Source organism: Pyrgilauda ruficollis, unplaced genomic scaffold, assembly GCF_017590135.1.
Source record: "Pyrgilauda ruficollis isolate IOZ18807 unplaced genomic scaffold, ASM1759013v1 scaffold15, whole genome shotgun sequence".
Lineage (NCBI taxonomy): Eukaryota > Metazoa > Chordata > Aves > Passeriformes > Passeridae > Pyrgilauda > Pyrgilauda ruficollis.
Genome location: NW_024513654.1, coordinates 8984385 through 8989679, shown reverse-complemented (window position 1 = coordinate 8989679; position 5295 = coordinate 8984385). Strand labels below are relative to the sequence as shown.

The 5295-nt window shown below is 43.9% G+C and overlaps 1 protein-coding gene across 5 annotated transcripts in view; it reads right to left on the bottom strand.

Moving 5' to 3' along the window:
• Positions 1 to 588, bottom strand: part of GPAM (glycerol-3-phosphate acyltransferase, mitochondrial) — a 30805-nt gene extending 30217 nt beyond the window's left edge. For 3 of the 5 annotated variants that reach the window (XM_041461231.1, XM_041461230.1, XM_041461232.1), the window contains exon 1: positions 229 to 389. The gene's annotated coding sequence lies outside the window, so the exon portion shown is untranslated. Of the gene's footprint in view, positions 1 to 228; positions 390 to 549 lie in introns of those variants that run through there. The other 2 variants (XM_041461229.1, XM_041461228.1) reach the window with 2 other exon arrangements.
• Between the last annotated feature and the right edge of the window lie 4707 nt (positions 589 to 5295).

Sequence of the window (5295 nt, the reverse complement as noted above, 5' to 3'; positions counted from 1 at the left end):
GAGAAAAAAATAATTTAATACACAAAAAAAAAAAAAAAAAAAAAAAAAAAAAAAAAAAAAAAAAAAAAAAAAAAAAAAAAAAAGCCTGGAAACCTCAAACGCTGGAACCGAAATGCGTTCCGCTCATGCTCAAGGTGACCTTGGCTGCACCGGTATATACAAAAGATGAACTTTAAAAAATACGCAATTAAAAGCCCGTTTGAGCAGCAGCAGCCGCCGCATACCTACCTGTGAGCCAACCCGCCCGCCGAGCGCCCGCTCCCCGCTGCGGCGCTGGCGCTCTTCACCTGCCGGCCACCGCCATCCCCGCGGGCTCCAGCAGCGCTCCGGGCTCACCAGGGCTCCCTCAGCAGCGCTCCCCGCTCCAGCCCCGCCGCTCACCACACCTGCTATAAATAAAACCGCGGCGCTGAGCGCGGTGGGGGTGCGCAGCGCCCCGGGCACCGCCGCTGCCAAGGGGCCGCCCCGCGCCTCCCCGGCCGCAGGCAGCCGCCGGCCCCGGCCCCCACAGCCCGGTGGCCGAGGATGGCCGAGGCTCCCCTCGCCCACCTGGCCCTGCGCCCGCCGCCCGCTCCGCTCCGCACCGCACCGCACCGCCGCCGGCCCCGGGCCCGCACTCTCCGCGGGCTCCGCTGCTGCCCCAGCCCTGCCGCAGGGCCCGCGGCGGCGCCGTGCTTGACGCGACTTCCTGAGCGCCCGGCCCGCAGCGCGGCCCTGCCCGGCCCCGGGCCCCGGCGCTGCCCTCCCGCCCTCACAGCCCTCGCACCACGGCCTTGCCCAGCCGTGCCCGGGGCCGCTCCGGCTCTGGTGCAGCCGCTGCGTGGTTCAACAGCCGCTCCCTCCGCCCCCTCCCCCAGCCCAGAGAGAGCAGCCACTCACGGCTGTTTGGCTCTCAAATCTGAGCTGCTGGACAGGAAAACGCTAGAAGAGTGATGTGAAGTGGTCTTTAAATGGGTTTGCAGCGACTCAGTTGCTTCTGCGAGCAGTCGCGGAAATTTCAGGACAGGTATCGATCTGCCTGCCCGGCCTTGCAGCAGTGCCAGTTTGCCTTTTACTGAGCGCAAAAGTAAATGTTGATTGAGATTGCTGCATGTAACCAGACAAGGGCGAGAGTATTTTTTTGGCTTTGGCATTCCTGGGCTATTTAAAGACGGTTTCTCGGTGGCTTGAGTTACAGCCCAGCAGAAAGGCTCGTGCCTATATTTCTTCTTTGAATGTCCAAATCACGGCAGTGCAATACAGGAATAAAGTGACAAAAGATGTTTATACGAATGCAAATACTCTGCTTAGAGATTTAAGTAGTGCAAGGTGTTAGTTTCCCCCTTGAGGTCTTCCTTCTAGATGTTGTTTTGAAATAATTACAAATGAGAATTGTGAGAATTACAACTGCCTTTCATACATAAAAGAAAATGCGTAAGATGTGATAGACAGAAACCTAACTGCTGCATGCGCAGGAGAACTGCCCTAGTTCCCACAGCTGAGTGCCTCCAGGGAATACCACTGGAGTATTAGAGCTGGTAGTTTACAAAGAGCATTCTGCTGTTTGTGGGTTAGAAGGGATTTAGAGTCTGAATTTTCCTCCTTTAGCAAGGAAAAATACTTCTTTTTGTTGCAACGTGGATGTTAGAATAAAAGACACCTAATTTTCAAATTAAAAAATACGAGAAGATATGAGCTAGAAATGTACAAATATGAAATGTACAACTCATATAGTTTGTGTTTCTGGGCAATAAGCAGTCCAGTATTTGTGTCTTTGATCTGGTGACCAGCAGCAGGGTCACATCCCACACTCAAGGTTGCGTGGTGTTTGATCCAGGGGTGTTGGAAGCACCGAAAGAGAAAGCTCTGAATTCCATTCAGAAAAATGAAATACAGTGTTACATCTGTGTTTTTGTAACTGTGTAAGGAGCAGATCACAGAAGCAAAGTCCCAATAAAATGATGCAGCCCACATCCTGATCATTGCTTCCAGCACGAGTCTGTGTGCAGTGAGGGGAGTCAGAGCTTGAATGATCTTAGAAATCACATTGGAGGAGATGATTCAAGAGCTGGATTACATGAAAACTGAATATAACAGGGATGGCAATGAACACTTATAAATTGAGTCTAAGAAAATGCAGGAAACATAAGGCCCTTAAAATTCTTAGTGATGTTGAATAATTTAATTGTTTCACTGCATTTGTGTTGTTGTTTGTGAGCTTTTTAGTAGGTACTTTATGAAAGACCCTTAATATTGCTTACACACAACCTTCTCTAGGTGTGGAATCACTTTGATTTTTTCCCCATTCCTCTCATAAAAATAGGGGATCAAAGAGGGAACTTGTTTTCAGTGTGCTACGGTGTAACTCAGAGCAAACTTTCAACCACTGAGTGTAAAGCCATCTTGTCTGCTTTGCTTCCCTCTATAAAAGATGAACTATAGTACATTTAAAGCCTAACATGGAGCTTTTGACATGTTTTTTTCATTATGCACTTTTGCACTATATTTTTTTGTATATTTTTTCTGGTTGCAAAAGAGTTATTCCTGTGATATAAGTAACACAAAAATCAGAACAAAAGCCTCAATGGCTTTGTTGGAATTTTGTGCAGTCTCTAGAGTCTGATTTTAGTATCATTTATGAGAAAACTGCTTAGGCTATTCTTTAGACTGTTTTGAAAAGGATAGTAAATAGATACAGTGTTTTACTTAAACAATGATTCTGTGTAATAATGAAAGAATATTTCTTGTATGATTGTAGAGCAATTTTCCAATTTTTCTAACCTTAAAAAATTCTTGGCGTATTGTAAAATAAATCCAGAGATAATTTTGCCACTCATTTGAAAAGGATCCTGAATTAGTCTAATGGGAATTGCAGCTTAGCAAGATCTTTTTACACTTGTATAAATCCTCAGGCTTAGTAGTAAAATCTCATTTCAGTAGTGAAAGCTTGATGTGGGGTGATGTTGTGTTGCCATGGAATCAAGCAAATGGGAAAAATTTTGGAATGCCCTGAAGGAACAGACTTTCAGAGCTGCATGTGCTCCTAAAAGCCCAAATACCGCTGGGTTTTCCCTTCCAGAAAAGGGAGATTCTATCCTGCTTCCATTGAAGCCAATAGGAGGCTTGCCACTGATCTCAGTAGGAGTGGGAGCATGCCTGAGTTTTGCAATACATCTTTTTAAAGTCCTTAAACTGAAGTGTTTGCCGTGCCAACGAGTCCAGGGAGGTGATTTGCATACGATGGCAAATGAGCAGAACCCTGGCTTTGTGTGAATAAGCTGCTGACCACATTCGTGCATACCAGCCTGCAGAGGAGAAAGAGCTGGCAGGACTCTTTTTTTTCTAAAATAATGATTAGTCCTTCCTATGTTTAAATTCCTCATGAAGGTTCCAGCAGAGTTCAACAAAGTACCTGTTTGCTGGACAATTCCGTGCAGAGGAGGAGGGAGCAGGGACAAGGGGACTTCTTTTTACATCAGCTCTACCCTGGCTCTGTTCTCTGAGCCCATTTCCAGCGATTCCCATGATGTCACTTTTAGTAATGGAGACATGTTTACAAAAGAGTACACAGCATCCTATTTAAAAAGAAACTTTCAACTTGGGGAGCATTACAAAAGTTAGGAAACCGAAAACTGTGTGAGGAGGGAGTAAAGATCCAGACAAAGGTTCTTTGTTAGCAGTGACCGAACTTGACCTCACATGACTGTGAACAATAATGAATATGCAGTTTGGCAGTGGCAGAACTCAGTGTCAGCAGTATTGCCTTTGGTATACAATATATTAAGAGCATCTGAGTGGCAAGTGGCCACAAAATGGGCTGATAAGATTGTATGAAAAATGGTTTGGGTGTACTTAATATCTCCTCCTTTCAAGACAAATGATTTTTTTCTTTTCTATTTCATCCCTCTTATCTTGAGAACAAATACAAAATTCATTAGGAGTACAGTGACTCTCTCCTATGAAATATATTGTGTTTCTGTAATTTTGAAAAGGTAACGGCATTTTAGCCCAAAAAGCTCCTAGCTTTTCCCTTGAACTTGTTACTCCCCTTAGTACAAAAAAGGCTTTTGTTCTAACAGAAAGATCCAGTATAACTAACTGGGTTAAAACCAGTACAACTAACTTTCACACTTCCAAGCTTAACACCATTTTTCTATCAAGGAATTACTCACATACTTGCGTTTTGTACAAATCAAAAAATCCTAACTATCCAAAGGGATTTGCCAGCATTTTAAATTTAGCAATGAGGAATGTCAGAATTTGGAACAAGATTCTCCCATACTCATGCCTTGAGCAATTATCTGCCATAACAATGCAGGCTTCCCCCTGCCTGCTGTGAGCAAGGGGGATGTAATATAAGGGTGGTTACACTTTTCCACTTTCTTTTCTTGAGGTATTTGCACAGCTGACATTCTATCCAAGAGCTGATTTTATGTAAAAAACAACAGATGAAGCAACTAATTTATGGCATATAGACCCTAAATACTGTTGGATATTCCAAATTATTATCCACCTGTAAATCATAAAAAATTGGTATCTGTGGGGGATTCTAGTATTTAAAGGATACATTGCATTTGCAGGTACTTCAAGTTTCACTAATAACTTTATTGTCAAGCCAAATAAACTTGTCAATTTCTCTGTGAAAAGCAAAGACTTTCTTCTCATCTAGTTCCCTCTCCAGGAATCAGAACTGCTTTCTACCCTTCCAAAAAAGAAACCAAGGGATATAAGAGAAAATAGAGAAATCTAAGAGCTAAGAACAGTATGGGCCATTTTGAAAAAAATGGCATCTCACAGAAAAATCACAAAATCATGATCTTATAAAATTTGCTGTGACTCATCCTTGAGTAACAGAACTGTGAATTTTTCTAGAATAACACAACCCCTAAGTAATATGAGGTTCTAGGCAAGAGTTTCATCATTATCTGACAAGGAGGCACTTTTCACTGCTCAGGTTTGCTCTATTGTGCAGCTGTTGGCTTTAGGAGGACTTGTCACACCTTGTAAAGTACTGTAGATAGTGGAAGTTGGGATCAAGGACAGCTCTTTCAACAACAGTGCACAAGAGGCTTTGCAACAGATGGTGTGACCCAGGTGTTGAATCCCATGATATCCCACCCCTCATTTTCAGGTATTTGGGACCATAATCAAGGCACTGCTAGAGGGACAGTGGAAGAGTCTTAATGCCTTTGCAGTGAAAGACACAAGACCTGATGGTTGGGAAATTTCCACAGAATTTTGGAGACATCTTCTGAAACAACCTGGGAGAGTTATGAAAGTGTCTGGGCATCAATTCTGCTCTGATGCAATGGTCCT